General features: G+C 41.7%; 1 protein-coding gene across 1 annotated transcript in view; it reads left to right on the forward strand.

The window, feature by feature from the left end:
- The first annotated feature begins 5,599 nt into the window (after positions 1 to 5,599).
- Positions 5,600 to 27,788, forward strand: part of VIP (vasoactive intestinal peptide) — a 119,129-nt gene continuing 96,940 nt past the window's right edge. Inside the window, exon 1 of the mRNA XM_054558339.2 lies at positions 5,600 to 5,729. The gene's annotated coding sequence lies outside the window, so the exon portion shown is untranslated. The remainder of the gene's footprint in view (positions 5,730 to 27,788) is intronic.

The raw sequence follows: 27,788 nt of genomic DNA on the forward strand, positions 1-27,788 counted from the left end.
AAACTAGCTTTTTCCAATCCCCACTCCCTGGCAGGAAGGACTCAAGTAAAAAAGAGTTCTTAAATGAGGTCAATGAGGACAGAAGAAAACCAGTTTGTGAAAATCATTAGTTCAGAAAGATGAAAGTGAGACTATAAAATAAGAGCTAGGCAAATATTTCCAAAGCCTAGCAAACATTATTATCTGGGTCAGTCTGAAGCTGTTTCTTAATCTTCAACATGAAACATATTAAGTTAGTATAGATCTCTCACATTTTGTTCTAAATCTGCCACAAAGTAATGAACAGAAAAGAAAAAATAGATATGTATTTTGTCACACTGTTCCGGTGATGTCAGGAACTTTTTATCCATACTACAAATCTTTTTTCACCATGGGGAATAAAAAGCCTCTCAAAGAACAATCGTCATGACTCGTGATTAAATTCGCATTTTATGAAGATGTAGGTCATATTAATGACCTTTGCCTCATTGAAAATTATTATACTTTCTCTTGCATAGGTCTGGCTTCTGTATACAAATGTTGTCTTTAGGAAAGTCATTCTCAGATCAAGACAAAAAATGGATGGGCATTAAAGAAGAGAAAAATAATTAATTTTTAACTTTCTTAACATTCACAGGAACATTTCAGATACAAGTTTTCCACCCCAAAACGAAAAGCTCAGAAATGAACATTCTGGGATGCTAAGGCTTCACTGCTGATATTTCCCTCTGGGCTGGACCTGACTCTATTTACGGAAGGCGGCAGAACTTCCAGCATCCAAAGCCTGGGATCCCAGTCAGCACACCCAGCCTGCCTTCCCAAGGGGCTTTCCTTCCTGTGCGGCTGATGGCTGCTTCGTTTTGCACGGATGCCTGCCCACTGGGACGCACCTGGCCGCCTGTGCACCACCATTTCCCAGAACTCCTCCGCCAGCAATGCAAGATCTCTCTATGTGAAACGTATCTTTCTAAAAAGGAGACGAAAGTTCTCTTGCCCTCTAGTGCAGGCTCTGCCGGGAAGCAACTGCACCATGACAGCGCCACTGGAGTCTGACGCGCCAGGGCCTCCGCGCAGCCTTCAAGCCATTTCCCTCCCCCAGCCCTTCCTAAAATAGTCAGGGGGTGGAGGAAGGGAGGCTCCTAGAATCTGTTCAACGCCCTACCTCTCCCATCTGATAGTAGCAACAGTACCGACCATCACAATAAGAGGCTGGCTGCCTTTTTCTTCTGCACCATTGGAGCCCAGGGGATGTGCCACAAGCGGAAATGACAACTCAGAGAGGGGGATATTAATAGGGACATCTACGTACGAGATGCAAAGAGGCTCCCTAACCTCCTAGTCTGCTTATGTATGAGTATCGCACACGTACACACATCACTGCCACCACCCCCTCCCATCAAGCACGCAGAGCCCCAGCGTGCAGGCACAAACTTGCTGACAATTTGTCTGCAATGTGTTCGTCTTGCACCTCTCTCTCCTCTCCCTATCTGTCTCTCCCTGTCTCCCAGTCTCTGTCTTTCCTTTTACCTTCTCTCTCGGCCTCGTTCAGTTTCCCAGCAGCAAGGCGAAGCGAGCGAACGTCTCCTCCCGGCTCGCTGAGCCCAGGCTCGGCGGGACCCCGGGGATGCGCGGCTGTCCGCCTGCCCTGTCGCCGGGATCGGGCGCGGTCTGCAGGACTGCGGGAGCCCAGCCGCCCTGGTGACAGAGGACAACAATCTCAGCCCGCTGCGGCCGGCGGCCGCGGCCCGGCGCCCGCGCTCACCCTGGCTGGCTCGCCCACACTCACTCCCGCGCCGGGCTGCTCAGCCGCGCTCCCCGCCCTCCGCGACCGGTTCCTCCTCCCGGCTGCACGCTGGGGGGTGAGGCCTCCCCGTTCGCCCTCCCCCCCGCATCTACTGCTCCTGTCGGGAAGGAAGGTCGCCCAGGCCGGTTCAGCCTCTGGGCAGGGTCCCTGCACCGCCCTGGCCCGCCACACCCCCTCCCCGGCTCCGTGCCCCGCGCCCCGCGCCCGGCTCCGGGATGCGCCGGTGCCTGGAAGAGCTGGGGGCGGGGACCCGGAGGCTCGCAGGCTTCCCTACCTCCTAGAGATGCACGGCCTTGGGCGTTTCTCCGCAGCTGCAAAGCTGTGCTGTGACCCACCCGCTCAGCGAGCCTTTATACCGGGACCACCTCCCGGGGGTCGAGGTGGGAAGGAAATGTCCCTGAAAGCCGGGACGCGCTGCCTCGGCTGCCTGGAGGAGCTGCGCTGTCCTGCCAGCTAACTTTTGCCCACGGTTTCCACTGCCCGGGTGACCTTTCTGAGCGGAACCTATCCTGAAAGGCTGGGAGGTTCCCTGATGGTCCCAGGAAGGGCGTGATGAAGAGCAAAGAGCAAAATCCGCCGGCTCCTTTTTCATCAACTTCCAAAAGATCCTAAACCGTTTTGGCTGCCAAGTCGGTAGCAAATAACTTAATTTGAGGGAGACTGGTCAGGCTTTATAGATTTTTTTAATGCTATTTATAAAGTTTAGACTTCTTGAGAAAGCGCTTGACATCTTTAATTCTTGACTGTTTATTAAGATAATTCTAAAAACCACTTTTAGGTGCTTCAGGTGCACTATATGCACCCTGTACATTGCAGAGCCATTTGCATCTTTGGCCACAAGTCCTTCTCGTGGTGTAAGAGATCTTGGTGTTGCCTGGTAGCATTCAGGAGAATTTATTTTGTTGTGGTTTTACGGTATCCAAGCAAAGTCAAACACATTCTCTCTTCACCAACAGTGAAGTCCAAGTCCAACAGGATGATTGCAGCTAAAATAATCGAAGCCATGTTGCAATAATCTTAAAAGTAATAATTCCCCCCTTGAATCTCTAATCTGAACAAAACAGTGTTTTATCCTCTAAATTTGCTGAATGGAAGGAACAGTTTATAAAGCAGATGAAGTTTTTCTTTGCTGCCTGCCTTTCCCTTACCTGCTGCCAACATTCCCACTGCCTAGCTTTCTATTTTCTTCAAATTCTCCTTCTTCTGGATCGTGTCAAAATAATAATATCTGAAACAAATCTGGTAAACCAATCTGATGTTTTCCTCTTCTTTGTGCTGACTTTTTTTTTTTTAGAGAGAGAAACCAAACAATGGATCTCTAATTGCAGAACTTGCTACATCCAGAAGTTGGGCCTGGAGGAGGAGTGTTTGGGATCACTCTCAATGCATGCCCTGCCTCTGCCTGAGGGCAGCAATCCTGGGCCACCCCCAGAGCTGCTTGTGGAGACAACCGCCAGAGCATAATTATTCCAGGTCAGCACTCTGTGCCCAGTGGCCACAAAATGGGGTTCAGACTTCCAGGCTTGCCACTCAGAAAAAACAGATCAGAATGGCTCAGCTCACCCTCTCAATCCCTACCTTCATAGAACCAATCCACCCTGCTGGCTTTTGAAGATGGGTAGAAAGTTATTGTGCCAACTTTGCTATTCTTTTTGTTTGCTTGTTTGTTTGTTTGAGATGGAGTTTCACTCTTGTTCCCCAGGCTGGGGTGCAATGGTGCGATCTCAGCTCACTGCAACCTCCGCCTCCTCGGTTCAAGCAATTATCCTGCCTTAGCCTCCTGAGTAGCTGAGATTACAGGGATGCCTCACCACATCTGGCTAATTTTGTATTTTTAGTAGAGACAGGGTTCCTTCATGTTGGTCAGGCTGGTCTCGAACTTCCGACCTCAGGTGACCCGTCCAGCTCGGCTTCCCAAAGTGCTGGGATTACAGGTGTGAGCCATTGTGCCTGGCCACCAGCTTGCTATTCTACACGTTAAGCAACTACTTTCTTGGGTTTACTTACTTGAGAAGTGAGCCACTTAAAACACAAGCCTGAAACATTGCTTCCACCAACTAAAACTCCTCTACTAGGCCTAATCTGTGTTTTCGCAGGCTGAGACAGACAGAAGCATAGAGCTGTCTTGCTGGCATTGATTCCCTATACAGCTGAACTCCCGTTCTCAGCTAAACTTTATCCTCTGTAGAAGGACTAAGCACATTTTAGACTTTTGCAAAGGGCTTGTCAGTTTCATACACCCCAGGGAAGGGTATTGTAGCTCCATTTATTCAATAGCTATTGCTTGAACGCTTACCATATAACAAATATTGTCCTAAGCGCTGGGGCTACCGTGGTAAGCAAACTCTGACCAGGTTCTTACCTTCATGGAGCTTACAGTATGATGGGAGAGAGCAGACATTCATCAGAGAACCACACAAATACTTATAAAACCCATTCTCCAAGCAAAGGCAAATGTTGCTATGAGAGCTTTCATTACACGGTGGCTCACACCTGTAATTCCAGCACTTTGGGAGGCCAAGGCGGGCAGATCACTTGAGGACAGGAGTTTGAGACCAGCCTGGCCAACATGGTGAAACCCCATCTCTACTAAAAAAAAAAAAAAAATTGGCCAGGCACGGTGGCTCGTGCATGTAATCCCAGCACTTTGGGAGGCCGAGGCAGGCGGATCACAAGGTCAAGAGATCGAGACCAGCCTTGCCAACATGGTGAAACCCCGTCTCTACTAAAAATACAAAAAATTAGTTGGGCGTGGTTGGCACACACCTGTAGTCCCAGCTACTCAGGAGGCTGAGGCAGGAGAAACACTTGAAGCTGGGAGGCGGAGGTTGCAGTGAGCCAAGATCGCGCCACTGCACTCCAGCCTGGCGACAGAGTGAGACTCTGTCAAAAAAAAAAAAAAAAAAAAAAAAAAAAAATTAGCCGGCATGGTTGCAGGCACCTATAATCCGAGCTACTTGGGCAGCTGAGGCAGGAGAACTGCTTGAACCTGGGAAGCGAAGGTTGCAGTGAGCTGAGATCGTGCCACTGCACTCCAGCCTGGGTGACAGAGCAAGACTCAGAAAAAAAAAAAAAAAAAAAGGAAGGGAATTAATTTATTTCAGGGATTAGAAAGGCTTTTCTAAGGGAGTGACATCTGAACAGTGAGGTGCAGGAACTAGGTGAACGTGGGCAGGTGGGAAATTGGGAGAGCACTCCAGACAGAGGGAACAGCATATGCAGAGGCTCTATGGAAGAAAAGCACATGGTGCACTGCAGGAACTGAGGAAGCCTGATGAGGCTGCAGAAGAAAAAGCAATGGAGGGGCCAGGAGGTTTAGGGAATGGTGAGCCCAGTGCAGCTGGAAACAGAGCCAAGGGCAGACTATGCCAGTCTTAAAAACTGCCCCAAAGGGATGGTCCTTTACATAAAGCCATTAAAGTGTTCTCAGTGCAACATGATTAGATTTATGTTTTAAAATTTTCTGTTTGGCTAAAATGTGAAAAAACAGATTAGAAGTGGAGCCAGAATCAATAAACATGGACCAGTTAGGAAGGTGGTGCAGTAATCCTTTAGAAAAGACCATGGTATTTATTATTAGAGTGATGGTGGTGGGAAAATGTAGACAGATTTGAGAGATATTTAATAGATAAAACTTACAGGGCATAAGGCCATGTTGTGCTATAGACTGAGTATGTATGTTCCCCCACCCCCAAACTCGTATGTTGAAAACTATCCCCAGTGTCATGGTATTAGGAGGTGTGGCCTTTGGGGGTGATTAGGTCATAAGGGTAGAACCTTCATGCATAGAATTAGTGTCCTAATAAAGGGAACTCGGAGATGTCCTTGCCCCTTCCACCATGTGAGAACACATCAAGAAGACAGCCATCTATCAACCAGGAAGTGGGCTGTCACCAGACACCGAATTTGAAGGTGCCTTGATCCTGGACTTCCAGCCTCCAGAACTGTAAGTAGTAAGTGTCTGTTGTTTATGAGCCACCCGTACTATAGTATTACGTTACAGCAGCCCGAAGAGACTAAGACATGTGTCAAAAGGAAGTTAGAAGAGTATAATGGTTTAAGTATTGGGTTTTAAAGTAAGAAAGGCCTGGGTTTGAGTCCCAGCTTTACCATTAACTGCCTATGTGATTTTTAGCTGGGAATTTAACCTCTCATGAATTCAGATTTACAACTCTGCAATTCAGGATTCTAATAGTATCTGATTCATAGAGCTGTTGTGGGGACTAAATGAGCCAATGCCTGAATAGCACTTAGTACTTCAGTGCCTGGCATGTGGTCAATAAATGAAAGATATAATTAGCATCATTATTATGGTTCTAGTTATTATTACTATTAGTCTAGATGTTTCTGAAGTTGGCAAACCATCACTCTCCATTTCACATTGCAATAGCCTAATAGAGCTAGGACACCAGTTCCTGAGAGCAACAAAATATAATCCCAGGGCCATCACAGGCTGAGAGACAGCTGCCAGGACAGCAACCTGACTTCCTCCTCCACGAGGCCCAGGGCCTGTCCTCCTCATCCGTCTTTTCATTCTGTCTCACTTTACAAAGAATCTTCTTCTTATATATCACTATAGTTGGGCCCCCAAGGTCCCCTCTCTGCATTAGCAAGAGGTACCAAAGATAGCAACAGTTGCAGATTGCCTTCAGCCCAGCTTCATCCCAATGCCTGCATCATGGTGTTCTATACATTTGTAAAATATGAGACATTGTGCCCATATGAAATCAGAGAATAATCATTTTTTTTTTTGAAATGAGTTTCGCTCTTGTTGCCCAAACTGGAGTGCAAAGGCGCAATCTTGGCTCACTGCAACCTCTGCCTCCTGGGTTCAAGTGATTCTCCTGCCTCAGCCTCCTGAGTAGCTGGGATTACAGGCACGCACCACCACACCTGGCTAATTTTTTGTGTCTTTTAGTAGAAACAGGGTTTCACCATGTTAGCCAGGCTGGTCTCGAACTCCTGACCTCAGGTGATCTGCCTGCCTTGGCCTCCCAAAGTGCTGGGATTACAGGAGTGAGCCATTGCGCCCAACCTGAATAATCATTTCTATTTCTGTCATTCCTACTTTATGTAACTGTTGATACCATGACAAAAATTGCCATAATTAAAATATGTTGTGGATTTATCCAAAGCAGCGGCCCCAGGATCTACCAGAAGTGCATCTTTATTCAAATGAACACATGTGCAACTCAACAAATAGCTCTCTTCTTCCACCTCCCTCCCTTAGTCTTAAATCTCTTCAAAACCAACTTGTACACACAGTGCAGTGAAACTTCAATCAAAGTAGCTCTCTTACTTTTTAAAGGTTAAGGGGCATTTTATCAGTCAGGGTCTTGATGTAGTCAGTAGAGGTCCGGCTTGGTCTTCAGAAATCTAGGAGCCACTTGTTAGGTAATGGCCTTGAGTGGAATCAATAGTCTGTTGACAAGGGAGAAAGGACAAACGAGGACGGAGGGAATTATTTTCCTGACAAGTAAGTGCCTCAGGAGGATTTGCATTCAAAGTCCTCAGATTCACCCAAATCCTCCAAATGCCCCTGTTCCACTTCTCATAGCCCACTCTTTACAATAAGAACTTTAGCTTTCACGTAAGAGACTTGGCAAGTCTTTGAATTTACTTTATGCTGTAATTTTGCAACATGCAGAAGCGGACATTAGGTCTGATTTTTGGCTATATCAACAATGTAGCTACAAGGGTCCTAGAAGTCCTCTAGTTCTTGATCAGGCCTTGATCCAAAAGTGTAAAGTTTCCCAGCTTGCCATTTTCTTTCTATGGTCTCTGGTGCAGTCGGAAGTAGATGACACACCCCATGGTCCTTCTCATTCTCTTTCCTACTTTCAGACTCTAGAGCAGCTGTCAACTTAGTCTCCTCAATTCTTGATTTCAATAGGTCCTTCACTTCCGACAACCAGAGGTGTTAATTTAAGGGGGTGTTTGCCACCACGTGCCATGTCTCCTCATAATTCTATTTTGCACCAGAATTAGACAATTAGGTCATCACGGTAAGCAAATGCAACCAGGTCAAACAACAAGATTCTCATCTTTGAAGCTCTGGAACCAATCTTGGCATGAAATATTGTGTCAGTCCAGATTCATTAAAGAAAAATCAAAGCAACTTAAGGAGTGTTGGAAAGGCTGGAGAAGTGATCATCATCAGGCTGCTTTCAGCTTTCAGGTAGCACCATTGCAAGTGCAATCCAGAGCTCGGCAAGTTGCTGCCGCCACCCAGAGGTCAAGATACTGCAGCAAACCGCCAACAGCATCACAGCCGCCCTTGCTCAGAGGCTAGGCCTGGTGAGGGAGCTGGGTTGTTCAGCCAGCCTCTGTAAAACTACTGCCATTGCCGCTGGCGGGAGAATTTCTCAGTGTCTACATTGCCTTCCAAATCTCATGTGAGAGCACTGGTAGAATGCAAATTTCACCCAAACCCCTCAGGAAAGTGAGCCTGAGAAATGTAATGCCCGAACTTCTAGCTCCAGAGATACAGGAGAGAGCACAGAAAGAGGTGTGAATGAAGGTTGTTTGCCAAGAAACAGTATCCAGTACAAACACAGACTTGGGTGAAGTGGTGAATGCAAATGTTCACTGAAATTAACATTTACAGAAATTCTAGGCCGGCCGTGGTGGCTCATGTCTGTCATCCCAGCACTTTGGGAGGCTGAGGTGGGTGGGTCACTTGAGTTTAGGAGTTTGAGACCAGGTGGGCCAACGTGGTGAAACCTTGTCTATACTGAAACTACAAAAACAAAATTAGCTAAGTATGGTAGCACACGGCTGTAATCTCAGCTACTCAGGAGGCTGAGGCAGGAGAATTGCTTAAATTTATGAAACAGAGGTTGCAGTGAGTCGAGATTGTGCTCTGTACTCCAGCCTGGGCCACAGAGCAAGACTCTGTCTCAAAAAAAAAAAAAAAAAAGAAAAGAAAAAAAAAAGAAAAATGTACAGAAATTCTACTTTAATAAGTTGAATCTTTTAAATCTCTTATAACTCTAATATTAATATTGTTTTAGAATTTTAAAAGTTAAGATTTTAATACTTTTTAAAAAATGAAACATTTTAGCATTGCTGAATAAATTTTAAAATATTAATTCCCCAGTGAAATGTTCTTGTCCCTTTCTCCCCATGCTTCCTTCAGGAGTTGATCTTCTTAGACCATTTGTCTCTCCTCTACTTAGCCACCCACTCCTGTAATCATAGTCTTGACCTTGTCATGATGAACAGTAACAATTATTTGTGATGACAATCTCAACTGGAAACACTCTACTCTCTGATCACTGACTCTTCTGTTCCCAGTACTCTCCCTGTTGCATTCCAATTCCAATAACCCCTCAACTGAATAGGACCTCACATCCATTGGCAGAGTCACCGATGGCCCTTGGGTTGCCTTTGTTTGAATTCTTCAAGATTTTTTTTTTCTTTTCTGTGAGACAAGAGTCTCACTCTGTTACCCAGGTTGGACTGCAGTGGTGCAATCTCAGCTCACTGTGGCCTCGACCTCCTGTGCTCAAGCAATCCTCCCACCTCACCCTCTGAGTAGCTAGGACTTCAGGCGCTTGCCACCATGCCTGGCTGATTTTGTTTTTATTTTTTGTAGAGACAAGGTTTCATTATGTTGCCCAGGCTGGTCTTGAACTTCTGGGCTCAATCAGTCTTCCCACCTTGGCCTCCCAAAATGTTAGGATTACGGGCATGAACCACCATGCCTAGGAGATATTTCAACTCCATGTTTTGGAAACTATTGTAAAAGATCACTTTTGATAAAACAAGATGGTTGAGTGCCATCTTTCAGAAAATTACAATGCATACCCGAATCTTAAATTCCATTCATGGATGGTGCCCACCTGAAAGATGTCACCTTACGTGTATGTAGTGCATAACCCACATTAACCATATGTGGCCGCTCAGCGACAGTTGATTCTGCAATTTTTTTCATTGTCTATCTCCCCCTTTATGTTCATCCCTTTTAAAATGGTTTAAATTCCACATGTAACCATCCTACTCACCTCTTGAATTTATCCTCAAGCACTGTCCCTCTCGTCTTGTCATACTCACTTGGCTAACACACATCCCTTGTTAAATTCAGCTCTGCCTACTTCGTGCCTGCACCCACGCTGCTGAAGATGGCTGGGGGAACACTACCTTATGCTAACTGGTCTTTGCCTTTATGGCAAATCACTAAATCAAATGCCCCTGAATGCTCTATTTCTCTAACCAATATACTCTCCCACTTCCCTAAACAAATCTCATACTTCTTCCTGTCTTCCCAGACTTCCCCAAATCTTCCCCCATATCTAAATTTTCAGCTATTAACTTTGTTTCCTATTTATTATTTTAAGTAATCAAAGAGAATTTCCACAAGCTGCCACCAGCATATGCATACATGTTGTCAGTGCCTGCATATAATGTTCCAATTTGTCTTCTGTTGCTAGGAATGAACTCTGTAAGCTCCTAGTTAAGGCCACCCCCTCCACTTATATATTCGATCTATCCCTTCCTGTCAACAGTGTTTTTCTCTATTCCTAGCATCATGACTTTCTTTTCTCTTTGCTAGTTCATTCCCATCGGCATATAAACATGCTATTCCTCCCATATTAACAACAACAAACTTTCTTGTTCACCACCTAAACTCCAAATATTACCTCATTTCTCTCCTAAATTTTAAGAAAAATTTCTTGAAAGAGTGGTCTACACTCACTGTTGGCAATTTCTCTCTTCCCACTTACTCCTGAACTCACCACAGGCCAGCTTTCACCCCCAGCATGCCACCTTAGCTAGGTTACCAGTGACTTCTTTGCTAAACCTAATATTCCTATCTCTGTCCCTATCTTGATCTATTGGAAGCATTTAGTTATTTCCTCTTTCCTTCTCAAGATAGTTTTCTCACTTTGCTTCTGAACCTACCTCTTCCCTCACTTTCTCTCTTCTGGCTGCTTCTTGGTCTCCTTTACTGCATCCCTCTTATCTCCTCAACCTCTAGACTTTGGGGGGACCAAGAGCTCCATCTTTGGTGCTTTTCTATTTCCCAGCTGCACTAATTCCTAGGGGATTTTATTCAATGTCATGGTGTTAAATACCATGTATATGCTACGAACTCCCAAATTTAAGTATCCAACCCAGATATCTCTTCTGAACTCCAGACTTCTATATCCGATTGCCTTCCCAGGCAGTTTAAGAGGCATCCCAAATAAAGCTGGTCCGAAACTAAATCTGTGACCTTTTCTTCCAAACTTGCCCCTTTGTCTGGCTTCCTCACATCATTTAATGGTAACTTCCATCCTTTTCAGTTGCTCAAGCCTAAAGTCTTGGCATCATACTTGACAATTCTTTTTTTCTCATTGCTCACCTTCAGTCCATTGGCAAACATGTTGATTCTATTTTTAAAACATATTCAGAGAATGTCCTTGTTCTTGGAAAATAGACTCTAAAATATTTAGCAATTGTAGGGCATGGTGTCTCTAACATATACTTTCAAGTAGTTCAGAAAACATAATATAATGAAACATAGAGAAGGATGGATAAAGAAAGTAAATGGAACAAAATGTCAACAAACTGATGAATCTGGTTGGAAGGCATACAGGGAGTTTTGTGTAATACTCTTGAAACTTTTCTGTAGGTTACAAAAAGTCTAATGAGTCTCAGGACATAGGCATGGGCAAAGACTTCATGTCTAAAACACCAAAAGCAATGGCAACAAAAGCCAAAATTGACAAATGGGATCTCATCAAACTAAAGAGCTTCTGCACAGCAAAAGAAACTACCATCAGAATGAACAGGCAATCTACAAAATGGGAGAAAATTTTCGCATCCTACTCATCTGACAAAGGGCTAATATCCAGAATCTACAATGAACTCAAACAAATTTACAAGAAAAAAACAAACAACCCCATCAAAAAGTGGGCGAAAGACATGAACAGACAATTCCCAAATGAAGACATTTATGCAGCCAAAAAACACATGAGAAAATGCTCACCATCACTAGCCATCAGAGAAATGCAAATCAAAACCACAATGAGATACCATCTCACACCAGTTAGAATGGCAATCATTAAAACGTCAGGAAACAACAGGTGCTGGAGAGGATGTGGAGAAATAGGAACACTTTTACACTGTTGGTGGGACTGTAAACTAGTTCAACCATTGTGGAAGTCAGTGTGGTGATTCCTCAAGGATCTAGAACTAGAAATACCATTTGACCCAGCCATCCCATTACTGGGTATATACCCAAAGGACTATAAATCATGCTGCTGTAAAGACACACGCACACATATGTTTATTGCGGCACTATTCACAATAGCAAAGACTTGGAACCAACCCAAATGTCCAACAATGATAGACTGGATTAAGAAAATGTGGCACATATACACCATGGAATACTATGCAGCCATAAAAAATGATGAGTTCATGTCCTTTGTAGGGACATGGATGAAACTGGAAATCATCATTCTCAGTAAACTATTGCAAGGATGAAAAACCAAACACCGCATGTTCTCACTCATAGGTGGGAATTGAACAATGAGAACACATGGTCACAGGAACGGGAACATCACAGTCTGGGGACTGTTGTGGGGTGGGGCGAGGGGGGGAGGGATAGCATTAGGAGATATACCTAATGCTAGATGACGAGTTAGTGGGTGCAGCGCACCAGCATGGCACATGTATACATATGTAACTAACCTGCACATTGTGCACATGTACCCTAAAACTTAAAGTATAATAATAATAAAATTTTTTTAAAAAGTCTAATGAATCTAAAATCTATTACTTATCAACTCCACCATTACTACCCTAGACATCATCTCTAGCCTTCAAGCTACCCTTTTTTTCTTTTCTTTTTTTTCCTTTTTTTTTTTTTTTTTAGACAGAGTCTCGCTCTGTCACCCAGGCTGGAGTGCAGTGGTGCGATTTCGACTCACTACAACCTCCACTTCATGGGTTCAAGCAATTCTCTGCCTCAGCCTCCCAAGCAGGATTACAGGCACCTGCCACCATGCCTGGCTAATTTTTTGTATTTTTAGTAGAGACAGGGTTTCACCATCTTTGCCAGGTTGGTCTTGAACTCCTGACCTTGTGATCCACTCTCCTCGGCCTCCCAAAGTGCTAGGATTACAGGCGTGAGCATCCGTGCCTGGCTGCCTTCAGGCTACTCTTAACGTAACAGTCACATGAATCTTATTATAGCATAAACCAGATGATGTCACTCCTTTGCTCAAAACCCTCTAATAGCATTCCATATTACTTACAGTGAAGTCTTCTTATGATCTATAAAACCCTATATGATTTGCCCCTATCTCCTCATTAACTACCTAGCCCCAACTGCAACCCTCCCCTTCACTTACTGACCTGCAGCTGCATGCATTCATTGATGTTCCTGAAGGTTACTAGGCAAGCTCCCACTGCAGGACCTTTTTCCATGATATTCTCTCTGCGGGCAAATTCAATTCTGAAAGTTACTCATAGTCACATGTCTGGCCTTCTAACTTTTTTCAGGTCTTTAATCAAAGCATTACCCTCTAAGTGAACTCTTTCCTGAATGCCCTGTATAAAATTTTTAAATACCCTCCATTCTTCTTTGAACCTTCTACCTTTATTCCATATTTTATTTTTTTCTGCAGCACTTAGCACTAACATTGTATATATATTTTCTTACTTATCTAATTTATTTGTGTCTGTCCCTAAAATGTAAGCTCCATGAGGGCAGCTATTTCAGTATATTTGTTAACTCTTATGTTCTTAGCATTTAAAACAAGCACATAAAAGATACTCAATTTATGTTTGATGAATAAATAAATGAATGACATACCAATATCACTATGCCTTATGGAATTCTACATACCATCAATTATAAAGTTACGTCATTATCAAACCCGTTAGAAACTGATTGCTCAAATCTCTGGGACATCCTGATCTTCAATGGGTCATCAATTAGGATATTCCCATGTTTCATGGTATAAAGTAATAGAAAAATATATTTTTTTCTCTTCAGCTCTTAATATTATCCTTTCTTCTTGGTTCATAATTTTTTAACTACTCTAAAGCATTTCTGTCATTGTACTTTTGGCTCTGTTTGGATATACAGTTCTATGTCTGAAATGGTTTCTGATAAGTAGACAGCTCTGAAATCCCCTGATACATCCACTTCTGAGATGTTGTAGAGCTTTTCATATTCCCTTTGAATTTGTGTAATTATTTAGGAATATTGGCAATTTTTCTTTGCCTTTATCATATATTAATATCATCTATCTTTTGTCTGCCCTTATTTTTATTTTTTCTTTCCCAAAGGTTCTTAACATTTTCTGGATCACTTAAAAAGCTTTTTTATAGGCCACTATCAGTCTATCTGACTTGTGCATAATGGCTTTGCTAAATACTATTTAGAACTGAGCCTTTGTTTACAAGATAACTGTGCCAGTAATGACATTGGGTTGTAGCTGAGTTTGCAGTGGGAGAGGATCATGTGGATTACATAATTTCTTAACTGGATTCCTACCAAGAGTGTTCCAGAGTGACTGAATGAACTCACTAGCACACCCAGTTTTATCCACCACTTGGAAATACTTCAAGGAACCTCTGAAAAGGAAAGACGATCTTTACTTGTGAGTTTGTCCTTCCTGGTTTATTTCATTACCCATATCTATTTCCAACTGGAAAATTTGTGAGAAATCACCAGAATCAAATTTCTGGATGAACATGTATCAGTTCAGATGCATTGTGATGCCAGGAAAAGAAAAGCCAGTGGACACAGGCAAAAATAAAAATAAAAATAAAGAAGATTTATTAGCTTGCAAAAATCCAAAAGGATAAGTTTCAGGATTCATTCCAGTTTACATCAATGATCTGGTTTCTTTCTATTATTCTCTTTTGCTGTCCACATGTTGAGTTCATTCTAAGGCTGATCCTTAACGTTTGTGGGATGTGTACCAGCAATAATTAGACTGGTACATACTTTTGATTCACCACTGAGAGAGAAAGTATTTGTGTCTAAAATTCCATGCAAATGTCTTGAATATTGCTCTAATTAGGCTAGCTTAGGTTATATGCCTAGTGGCCTCCTCCCAATCACTTTGGTCAAGAAAAATAAAATGTTCTGATTGCCTTTCACCCAATCAGACCCATCATTGGCATAACATCTTCCCGAAGCAAATGGCCTACACAGCAAAGTGTAGACACCTGTATTTGGCCCCAAAAGGAAAGAGAAGTCAGAAGTCACACACACTAGATGAGGGTAATTTGAGGTGAAGTGCATTTTATTTTTGTTTGTTTTATTCAAAGGGCCAAATTACAAACTGTGAATGGGGCATAGTGGAACCATAAGACATAGCCAGGGAACTTGGAGTGAGCAACAGCAGAGCCGCTACTGATCCCAGGCCCAGAGGAAATTAGGGAGGGAGAGCTTACTGGAATGCAAAGGAAGAATCCTGTACAGAATAACATATTGATAGGAGCAATGACCCTGGGAGAACACAGGTAACTTCAGAGGAGCTTAGGGAGGGAACTAGGGAAATTAGCACTCTGATATTCTTGTTTTCTCCTGTTTCTACTGGGATTCCCCATTGTTTAAAACAAACCAGAAGCCTGAGGATGCAGGAGCAGTGTGATGCTGCCCACGCTGGTCATTCTTTCAGGACAGAGCAGAGTGGAAAAGGACAGGAACAAATGGGAAGTATTCTGTGCAGTATCTGAATTAAAATGTGGGTACTGTAAAGAAGATAGGAGAAGACAATAAATGCTGGAGAGACAGCCAATCAATGCTGCCTACAGACCAGAAGTGTTTGACTCACTAATCTTACCAAGACGCCTTCAGATACTTATGACACCACCTAGTATTCCAAAAAATAATACAAAACAAAAAGCCTGTTAAATATAATGTCTATCATCTATCTATCTATCTATCTATCTATCTATCTATCTATCTATCTATCTAAATATTCTCCTACCTCAGTGGCGAGAAGCATAGACCAACTATTTATCTTAATTAACCGTATTGATTGTCATCAGCTATATCACCAGTTACAGAAAGGACATTAGCTAATGATGGGTCATATTGCTTAACTTCTAGGACAGCTTCATGGCTGAAAATGTTCTGTATGTGAAAGATGATCATGTGGATGACAGAGAATTTATATTCTCTCTTTCTTGAAGATCAAATAAGAGAAAAATGAGTTCACTAAGCAGGAAATATTTTGATAAAATAGAGGTAGACATTCTTGATAACAGGATACATTAAACCCTAAAAGGTTTTTTTTTTTTTTCCTCCTGATTATCTTTGAGCACCATTTTGCAATTTCTCTGCCTATGTCCTAAAATCCCTCTGGCAACCAATGAGGCCTAACATGGATAGAATTAATTTCAGCTCCCCAAGCACAGAATTGCTCTGTGTCCCAGAGGGTCTCCCACTGTGACAGCTGCTGTGGTTGTAGGGGCAGTGGACTTCATTCCATCTCCATCCAGAGCTAGCCTTGGGCAATTCAGATGGCCAAGCCATCACACTGCAGAGCAGGATCCTCAGCTGCCTCCTTCATTCACTTCATGTGTCATGATAGGGACAAAAGCATAAAATGATAGGCTAGACCAGCAAAGGCAGGTCTCAAAATCCAGGCAGATATGCCAAGTTAGGGCATACAACATTCGTTCTGTCACTCAATATTTATTGAGTACCTACTACATATGTGCCAGACAATGTTTTTTGTGCTTTCTAGAGCAGTGCACAGGAGAAAAAAAAAAAGGAAAGAAAGTTTGCATTCATAAAGTTCATCTTCTAGTGGAGAATGTAGACGGCAAACAATGTCTATACAAATATATACCATATTGGATAATAATGGCTGCTAGCGAGAAAAAATATAGCAGAGAAGAGACAAAAGATGTGTCAAGTCAATGGCTGAAATTTTAGTGTAATTTCTGAAAATAGTCCTGAAAAAAGTAAATGAGGATATCGTAAGGAGGATAGCTGGGGAAAACATTCTGGGGAGAGCAAAGAGCAAGGGTGAAGGCCCTGAGGTTGAAAACTCCCTGTTCTATTTAAGGAATGGGAAGGAAGCTAGAGTAGCCAGAATGGAGTGGGTGAAGGGGAGATGAAGTCGTAGAAATGATGGTAGTGGTGAAGCATAAACTGTATGAGCCTGGTAGGTCATTACAGGGAATTTGCCATTATTCCAAGAGAGGCGGGAATCCCCTGGATAGCCCTGAACACAAGAATGACATGAAGTGACTTGAGTTTGCAGGAGATAACTGACTACTGTGTTGAGAATAGATGGACAGATTAAAGTCAGAAGGAGAGAGACCAATTAGGAGTCCATTGCTGCAACACAGTGAGAGGGGATGGTGGCTTGGAAGAGGGTGGTGGTGATAAAGGTGGTGAGAAGTGATCAAATTCTGAATACATTTGGACACTTGTAAGATTTATTCATAGACTGGATGTGAATAAAGATGGAAAAATCATCAGGATGTTAAGATCAGTGGAATGTTTCCAAAGATTTCTCATGAAAAAATTGGAGTTCTAACAGGTCTGAAATTAAAAGGGCATCATTCTCATAGGGTAAGTTCCAAGTGAAATTCTGGGCCAATCAGAATGGGCAGAATAACAAAGATTCTAAGCCCAGGATAAGATCCAGAGTGAATCAAGGTGATGTAAGAATGGCTGAGAAAGTGATTGGCAATTCTATATCAGATGATCGGCACATCTCCAGGCAGGAAGGCATTAGGCATATCTAAGAACATGCATCGTGGTAATTTTGACTGTGGCAAATTTGGAGTATTAGGCAGTAGTTTGGTCATTGTGGAAAAAGACAGCCACTCATTGGTCCAGAGAAGGGTCTAGTTACAGAGAATTAAGGCTAGAGCTGGGCTGGCAGCATAACCGATATGCTGCTTAGCTACGGAGCTACAGCCCTACGGTCCTCTTTATATTGCTTTAGCTAGTCAAGGTCTGATGTTAGAGGCCGGGGCTGGGCTGAAACCTAATGGGAAGTATAGCGGGTTAAATGGCGGGAAGCCAGGCAAGCTAACAGCCAGAAGCAATGCACCTGGAAGTCTTATCTCTCTTGAAGACTCAAATACTAACAGAACAGGAAGGTCAGTAATAATCACAGAGGCATTTTTATCCTTCTGGGGCTCCTACAGCCTCTACTGCTTGGGTTGCTGCCCCAAGGACTTTCTTCTGATGGTGCATCAGTCTGCATATACTAGAGGTGGCTCCTGGGACTTCTTTAGACTGGGTTCCTGCTCCTCCTGACTGTTATTGGGTTAAAGAAAAGAAGTAACTTTCCAGATAGAGATATATAAATTGCAAAAAGCGTGGAAGTAAGAAATTATTTGGCATGTGTAGAAATGATGAGGAGTCATATTTTGTTGAAATAGGGGACTGGCAAAAGCTGAATCCAGGAAGAATGGCTTTTAAGACCAGGGTGATTCATCTCTATGTGGAGTCATTAACGATTCGTGAGGAAAGAAGTAACAGCATGGGTGCTGCATTTGAAAAAGCTTTATGCAACCTCAGGGAAAGGATGGATTTGTCTGCTACAGCTGCCAAAGCAAAATACCTGACACTGAGTGGCTGAAACTACAGAAATTTATTGTGTCACAGTTCTGGAGGCTGGAAGTCTGAAACCGAGGAACTATCAGCATTGGTTTCTACTAAGGCCTCTCTCCTTGGCTTGCAGGTGGCTACCACTGCAAGCCTCACATGGCCTCACATGGCCCTTTCTCTGTGCCTGAGCATCCCCGGTGTCTCTATGTCTCCTCATAAGGACACCAGTCATTTTGGATTAATGTCTCCATCCTTATAACTTCATTTAACCTTCATTACCTTTGCGAAGGCCCTATCTCCAAATATAGTCACATTGAAGGTTAGGACTTCAACATATGAATTTGGGGGGGGACACAATCAATCCAAAACAGAGGGTCATGAAAGCAAAGCCAAGAATATTGTTATCAGTTTACTGCGGGGAGGAAATTGGGATCTGAACTAAGCTGATCATAGTGGAAAGGAAAAGAAGGTGGCTCTGAAAGACATTTCATAGGTAAAAGCTATAATGACTGAGCAGCTGACTGAATGTAGAAGCCAAGAGAGAGAAATCAATCATAAATCATAAGTATTCAACCTGGGTAGCAAGGAGAAAGATATTGACCTTAAACAAACATGGGTTCTTTTTCTATGTGTATTTGCGTCTTTCACTTTGTCCTTCATTTATTTTCTCTAGATACCACACTTCCACCCTAATTTCTTTCTCTATTTCTATCTCCTCCAAATTGCTACTGCAGCAGAAATTCTGACATTCTCCACTTGGTTAATCTTCCTTAAGACAATTCCAGGAAACAAATCCTCCATATAAACAAATCCAACATATCACTTCTACTGTGCCCTGTTCTGTCCCTCTTCCTACATTCTCAGGCAGTGCAGTTGTTTCTTTTTGATTGCTTTATCTGTTTACTAGTTCCTCTGTTACTCTTGGTTAATCTTCCTCCCTCCTATTTCTGTTGTCATTTTTTATTCAGTCTCAGCTATTGCCAAAACCATCATGTCCAAGTTATTACGTGATGATTTACATATAAAGAGACCATTTTAAAGGTAGTTTATTATCAAGGAGGGAAATGCAGTACAAATAAAAAGAACCACTTTATAAACGATCTCATGTACTTTTGGAACTCAATCTCCCAAAGTAGTACTGACTAAAATATGGTAGGTTACACAAACTCAGAAATGAGGGACCCCACATAGGAGATTTTGAAAGAGGCAGATTAGACAAATTTATGGACAGTTGTTAGAAAACGGGTTATAATGTAGACCAATGGAACAGAACAGGGGCCTCAGAAATAACACCACTTATCTGCAACCATCTGATCATCGACAAACCTGACAAAAACAAGCAATGGGGAAAGGATTCCCTATTTAATAAATGGTGCTGGGAAAACTGGCTAGCCATATGCAGCAAATTGAAACTGGACCCTTTCCTTACACCTTATACAAAAATTAACTCAAGGTGGATTGAAGACTTAAATGTAAAACTCAAAACCATAAAAACCCTAGAAGAAAACCTAGGCAATACCATTCAAGACATAGGCATGGGCAAGGACTTCATGACTAAAACACCAAAAGCAATGGCAACAAAAGCCAAAATTGACAAATTGGATCTAATCAAACTAAAGAGCTTCTGCACAGCAAAAGAAACTATCATCAGAGTGAACAGGCAACCTACAGAATGGGAGAAAATTTTTGCAATCTACCCATCTGACAAAGGGCTAATATCCAGAATCTACAAAGAACTCAAACAGATTTACAAGAAAAAAAAACCCATCAAAAAGTGGGCAAAGGATACGAACAGACACTACTCAAAAGAAGACATTTATGAGGCCAACAAACATATGAAAAAAAGCTCATCATCACTGGTCATTAGAGAAATGCAAATGAAAACCACAGTGAGATAGCATCCCACGCCAGTTAGAATGGCAATCATTAAAAAGTCAGGGAACAACACATGCTGGTGAGGCTGTGGAGAAATATGAACGCTTTTACACTGTTGGTGGGGGTGTAAATTAGTTCAAACATTGTGGAAGACAATGTGGAGATTCCTCAAGGATCTAGAACCAGAAATACCATTTGACCCAGCAATCCCATTACTGGGTATATACCCAAAGGATTATAAGTCATTCTACTATAAAGACACATGCACAAGCACGTTTATTGCAGCACTATTTACAATAGAAAAGACTTAGAACCAACCCAAATGCCCATCAATGATAGACTGGATAAAGAAAATATAGCACATATACACCATGTAATATTTTGCAGCCATAAAAAAGAATGAGTTCATGTCCATTGCAGGGACACAAATGAAGCTGGAAAACATCATTCTCAGCAAACTAACACAGGAACAGAAAAGCAAACACCTCATGTTCTCATTCATAAGTGGGAGTTGAATAATAAGAACACATGGACACAGGGAGGGGAACATCACACACAGGAGCCTGTGGGGGGCATGGAGGCAAAGGGAGTGAGAGCATTAGGACACATACCTAATGCATGCGGGCTTAAAACCTAGATGGGCTGGGCGTGGTGGCTCACGCCTGTAATCCCAACACCTTGGGAGGCTGAGGTAGGCGGATCATGAGGTTAGGAGTTGGAGACCAGCCTGACCAACATGGCAAAACACCGTCTCTACTGAAAATACAAAAATTAGCCCAGCGTGGTGGCACACGCCTGTAATCCCAGCTACTCAGGAGGCTGAGGCAGGAGAATTGCTTGAACCCAGGAGGCAGAGGTTGCAGTGAGCCGAGATAGCACCACTGCACTCCAGCTTGGGTGACAGAGTGAGACTCCATCTCAAAAAAAAAAAAAAGAAAAACCTAGATGATGGGTTGATAGGTGCAGCAAACCACCATGGCACATGTATGCCTTTATAACAAACCTGCATGTTCTGCACATGTATCCCAGAACTTAAAGTAAAATTTAAAAAAGAAAATAGATTATAATGGAAATTGTATTATTTGAAGATATTTTCTTCTGCATTTCCTGACTTATGTGTTAGCAATGCTTTCCAAATGTTATATCTAAATTATCCAAGGAAAACAAAAGATAAAATTAAGAAACGGGCAAGGGACCTGAATAGACATTTTTCAAAAGAAGACATACAAATATATTTAGCCAACAGATACATGAAAAAATGCTCCACACCACTAATCATTACAGAGATGCAAATTACAACCACAATGAGATATTATCTGACACCTGTTGAATAGCTATATCAAAAGGACAAAAGATAACAAGTGTTGCCAAAGATGTGGAGAAGAGGGAACCCATGTACACTGTTGGTGGAGATGTAAATTAGTACAGCCATAATGGAAAAAAGCATGAAGGCTCTTCAAAAAACTAAAAGTAGAATTGCCTTATTATCCAATAATTCCACTTCTGGGTATTTACCCAAAAGACTTGAAATCTATATGTTTAAGAGATGTCTGCACTCCCATGTTTATTGTAACACCATTCACCATAGTCAAGTTATGGAATCAATCTAAGCATCTATCAATAGATAAACCAATCAACAAAATGTGGTGTATATACACAATAGAATACTAGTTATCCTTCAAAAATGAAGAAATCTTGTCATTTGTGACAACATGGATGGAAGTAGAGAATATTACACTGATTGAAATAAGCCAAACACAGAAAGACAAATACTGCATGTTCTCACTTATTCGTGAGATCTAAAACAATTGAACTCATAGAAGTACAGAGTAGAATGGTGGTTATCAGAGGCTAGGAGATAATAGTCAAAGGGTAAAAATCTTCAGTTAGATAGGAGGGATAGTCTGATATTTTGGAGGTATACTCCACAGTATGGTGAATATATTTGATAATTGAGTATTGTACATTTTGACATTGCTTAGAAAGTAAATTTCAAATGTTCTCATCACAAAAAATGTTAAATATTTGTGGAGATGGATGTGTTAGTTAGCTTGATTTAATCATCTCATATTATATGAAAAATTATAACCTTAGTTTTTACCCCATAAACATATATAACTAGAATTTGTCAATATAAAAAATAAGAGTATATTTGGGTTGAAGCACACGTAAGGCCAGTGGAGTGAATGGGCATGAACTGACTATCACATTTTCTTTGCTATAAATTGTGTCCCATGATCAGAGGTGATAAGTGGTATACTATCATGTCTTAGTCTGTTTGGGCTGTTATAACAAACTATTATAAACCAGGAGTCTTACAAACAACAAAAACTTATTTCTCATAGTTCTGGAGCGGAGGAAATCTAAACACCTGTAGATTCAGTGTCTAGTGAGGGCCCCTTTTCTGGCTCATAGATAGCACCTCCTAGCTGTGTCCTCACATGACGGTAGGGACAAGGCAGCTCTTGGTGCTCCTTTTATAAGTCACTAATCTCACCCCTTAGAGCACTGCTCTCATAATTTAATCACTTCTCAAAGGCCTCACCTCCTAATATGATCACATTGGTGATTAGGTTTCAATATATGAATTTGGAGGGGACAAGAACATTCAGACCATAGCAGATGGTACGGACAATCTTAACATTGATGAATGGAGGAGATACTAATGAAGTTAATGAGTGAAGAGGCAAATCTCAACATAAATTTTGCTTCCATTCCTATATGTATAGACAAAGCACGGTCCTCTGTATGATGGAAGAATCCAGTAGGTGGCTGGCTGTATTGAGTCACAGTTAGTTGCTGCTGTTTGCAGACTGGGTGCCTAGCAGTTGGAGCAGACAGGTCAGCCTTAGTGATAGGAAGTCCCTGTTGTTGAGTTCATGCCTAGGCTCCATCTGTGTCACATGGTCACTTTGCACATAGGCCCCGTCAGCAGCACAGGGCATGGGAAAGAGACTGACTCACATCCATTGAGAAGTAATCTTGTCCACCTTATTACTGAGAATTTTCTCCACCTCAGTGTGCCCTTGGTAAGCATTAGGTGGAAAACAAATACTTTCATACTTTCTTCCTTTTACAAGGCCTCCAACTACTAACTAACTAACTATATGTATATATATAGTTAGTTATATATATACACACACACACATACATATATATACACACATATATAGTTCCCCTCCAAACCACTATATAGTTCTCCTCCAAATTTTCTTATAATCAATTTTCTAATTTTCTTCTTTTCAAGTGCCTCTTCAGGTGACAAACCTGCTAATTTGTCCAAGAGTCATGGTAGATCAATAGCTCAGGTCCTCTCTTCTTCTAAACGAAGTGAACTATCATCTGTAACACTTGAAAGCCTGCCAGCCGGGAGGACTTTCCATCACTACTATTTTTCCAGAGGCATCTCTGTGTGAGCTTTAGTACATCAGCTGCTCACTTTTGACTGGGCTGGCACAGCAGGAATTCGTCTTTGTATGAGACCCAAGGTTTTCTTGTAACTTTTCATAGGAAATTCCCCAGGAGGTCCTCGGTTTGGGACGAGGGTGAGGCAGCAAAATAGTAAACTGAGAGTCTGAGCTTCATGCAATGCATTTGCCTTCCAGACACCCTGGGGCCAGCCCTCATGGATACCACTTCCACTTTACAATGTAATTTTGCTATGTATACTCAAGTTTATGGTTTCATGGTCAGTTCAAAACATGAAACACAGGTTGCATGGTAACTCATTGTGTTAGTTTCCTAGGGCTGCCAGAACAAAGTACAACAAACTGGGTGGCTTAAAACAACAGAACTTTTTTCTCCCACAATCTGGAACCTAGAGTTTCCAAATCAAGGTGTTGGCAGGGCCATACTCTCCCTGAAGGCTCTAGAGGTGAATTTGGTCCTTGGCTTTCTCTTGGCTTCCAGTGTCACTGCCAATTCTTGGTGTTCCTTGACTTGTGGACCCATCACTCCAATCTCTGCCTCTGTTGTCATATGACATTCTACATTCTCCTTGTGTGTCTGGCTTTGTGTCTTCTTCTTTTCTTGTAAGGACACCCATCACATCAGGTTAAGGGCCCACCATATTCCAGTATCATCTTAAGTAAGTACATCTGCAATGACCCTACTTTCAAATAAGGTTGTTCTGAGGTTGCAGGAGGGATATGAATTTTAAGGGGACACCATTCAACCCAGTGTACCTATGGTCCCATGGTTGGGTGTTCAGACTCCACCAAAGCCAAAAATCCTTCTTTTCTAATGAAGAATGGTGGTTTGGCTGAGCGCGGTGGCTCACGTCTGTAAATCCTAGCTCTCTGGGAGGCTGAGGCAGGTGAATCACTTAAGGCCAGGAGTGCAAGACCAGCCTGGCCAACATGGTGAAACCCCCTCTCTACCAAACATACAAAAAAATTAGCCAGGCGTGGTGGCACCCACCTGTAAACCCAGCTACTCTGGAGGCTGAGGCGCCAGAATCACTTGAACCCAAGAGGTGGAGGTTGAAGTGAGCCGAGATTGTACCACTGCACTCCAGCTGGGTGACAGAGCGAGACTCTACCAAAAAAAAAAAAAAAAAAAAGGATGGTGGTTTGCAGAAGAGGGCAAGACGACCTTGCTCCCCAAATCCCAAGGGTCTGCACTATTATTCTTTTAATGGGACTATTCAGAGGCTTTATACCTCTCTGTTTGCCCCAGAGACTTCTGCTACCTGCTGCATCATAAGGCCCAAGGATCAGGATGGCTGCCAGAGCCCAGACCTGCTGCAGAGCCTTTTCTTCCTCTGCGCCCTATTCAAAACTAGTAGCTTTATCAATTACAGTAAATGGACTAGAGCAACTTGATCAAAGCTGGTATTGTTACCTCCAAAATCCCAGGAAGCTCAACACATATCACACTTCTTGTTCCACAGTGAGCTGTGCAAGGCACAGCAACAAGCCTGTTACTCTAGAAGGGATATTACCATGTTTCATATCACTGGGCCCCTAGCAATGTAACAAGAGAGTTAGGCTGCTGAACTTACAGAACATTTATTTTTTATCTGAGTGTGTAATATTTTTTTATTTATGGATATAGTAACTTAAATCACTCTTAGAATATTAATCTGGCTTCCTCTATTGGTTTCCTCTAAGAACAATTTTGTTTATTAATGTATGTCTGTCTTTCCCCTTTAAACAGCCAATTCTTCTCATACAGCTGTCAATTCTTGAGTATCTGTTTACATTTAAGAAAGAGGACAGGAGAAGGGTGTGAGTTTTCTGTCTATGATATATAAACGTCTTTATTCTTTTTCTCTTTTTTCTAATTAAGAATTTCTAATTAAGTCCTGTATGGGGAAAGGGTGGGCTGTGTGTTATTCAATAGGCATCACTTTCGTTGAGTGATTATCTAGTTGCAGATTAGCAGATTGAAGAGAACTTTCCTCTTGGGCATCAACATTGACAATAGAAGCCTTAGTCTCCTCCAGAAAGCTTATTAAAATTCTTTAGGAGGAGTCGTAGGATTTGCTTCTCCCCATCCCACCCTCCTTAAATCTTAGGCAAGCTGAGACAGTTAATTGTCTTAGTTGGGGCACCTATATTGGCACAATCAGGTGGGGAAAATGTATAGGAGTACCACCTGGAGTATTTGTTGTGTATACAGGTCTTCAATTAACTTCTTTTCAGTATTACTTCTCATTCCCACTCTGCTTACCTTCCTGACTTTGAGGTAGGGTTCCTAGTTTGCTCTACAGAAACCAAGTTGGGTATTTGTGACTGTAGCTTTCTTAGCTGGTTTCATCCTTACACGCGCGTGCACACACACACACACAATTCCTAAAGTCTCCCGGCAATCTGTTGTAGTCTCTCCCCTTCTCAACGTATTAATTCCTAATATATGTCTCATTTTGTGGTTATTCCTTTTTTGTATTTCTATTCTTTGATTTCACTGTGATGTCAGAAAGGATGGGGGCTCACGAATATGCTCTCTTGAAGCAGGTATTTCTTTTCCTTTTTATTAACAAGATTCTATTTGTGGCTTTCTACATTTTTATAATAAAACATCTTTAAACAAATATAGAAGTAGAGAGAACTCCCATATGTCCATTATCTAATTTTAACAATCTTCAAGATTTTGCTATATTTGTTTCATCCATACTTAAAAGTTTTTTCATTTGATAAATCACTTTTAGGCAAATTATAGACATCAAGTTATTTCATCCTTACACAGATCAGTATGCATCTCTAAAAATGACATTTTCTTACATAGCTGCAGTACTATTATCAGTAACAAAATTAACAATAGCATTTTGATGCAGCTAATATTCAATCTATAATTAAATGTTCATGATTGTTCGAAAATGCTTTTTACAGTGATTTTAATGTGGGATCAAACATGGTTGAATTTTGCATTTGGTTGTTAAATCTCTTTAGTATAGAGCAGTTGTCCTTTTCCCTCTTATTTTTCTTGCCATTGATTTCTTACTGAAACTGGATCAGTTGTCTTGCGTAATGTCGCATCAGTCAGGGCTCTCCAGAGAAACTGAACCAATAATCAATCAGCAGGGTATTACTTTTACCCACTCAGTGCATGTCAACCTTTTAACTGGAAGGTTTAGAGCTTTACTGTCCAATACAGTAACTATTAGCTACTTGAAATGTGCTTAATCCAAATTGCTATATACTTGTAAAATACATACTGGATTTCAAAGATGTTCCAAAAGAAAGAATGCAATATTTTTCATTAATAATTTTTAGATTGATTGCATGTTTAAACAATATCTGGATATATGGGCTTCTTTTTATTTGTTTAATGTGGTTGCTAAAGTTTTTTAAATGGTAAAATGACTTACTATATTCCTATTAGCAGTACTATTTTATAGCATTAACTCTTAATGCAATTACTTACATAGTTTAACTGAAGTCTACTATTTTGTTATTTGTTTTCTACTTGTTCCCCTCTGTTTTTAAATTCTCAGTTCAGTATTTTTCATAGTCTTCAGGTAGGCTTTTCTTTGGTGGCTTGGGGAGTGGATTTTCCAAGAGTTTTTAGTTGTAACTAGCAGAAAGGATGTGCTGCAGTGGACTTACATGCCCATAAGAGAACTGAAACTAGTCTAATTACATTTGAAAGTAAGAATACTGCTAGTTCTACTTTTACTTATTTTAATTTACTGAGATTTTTATTTGTGGTTTAATGTAAGGTCAGTTGCCTTTAATGTTCCATAGGAGTTTAAAAAGTAAGGTAATTCTCTATTTTTAAGGTCTAGTTTTTGATGTATATAGGAATTAGGTTTATAATATTGATTTTTTTTACATATGGCTGGTGGCAGAAACTGCCCTTTAAACCTATTTCCTCTTATTTTTGAGCACTCAACAAGAAGGCTCATTTGCAATGAAATGAGGACTATGTGATTGAGTTTGGACCAACGGAATATGGGCAAAAAATGATGTACCCCACTTCCTGGCCTGGACCCTAGAACCTCCTATACAACCATCCATGATCTCTTTGCCAGTTGAGTGAAGATGACAAGGTTCCAGATGATGGTGGGACAACATGATGATAGAGCATGTATTCCTGAGTGACTGCATAGAGCAGTCTTCCTCTCCCCACTAATGTGCATTGGACAGCAATTAGAGTGATCAA

This window comes from Pongo abelii, chromosome 5 (genome assembly GCF_028885655.2).
Source record: "Pongo abelii isolate AG06213 chromosome 5, NHGRI_mPonAbe1-v2.0_pri, whole genome shotgun sequence".
NCBI classification, from domain to species: Eukaryota; Metazoa; Chordata; class Mammalia; order Primates; family Hominidae; genus Pongo; species Pongo abelii.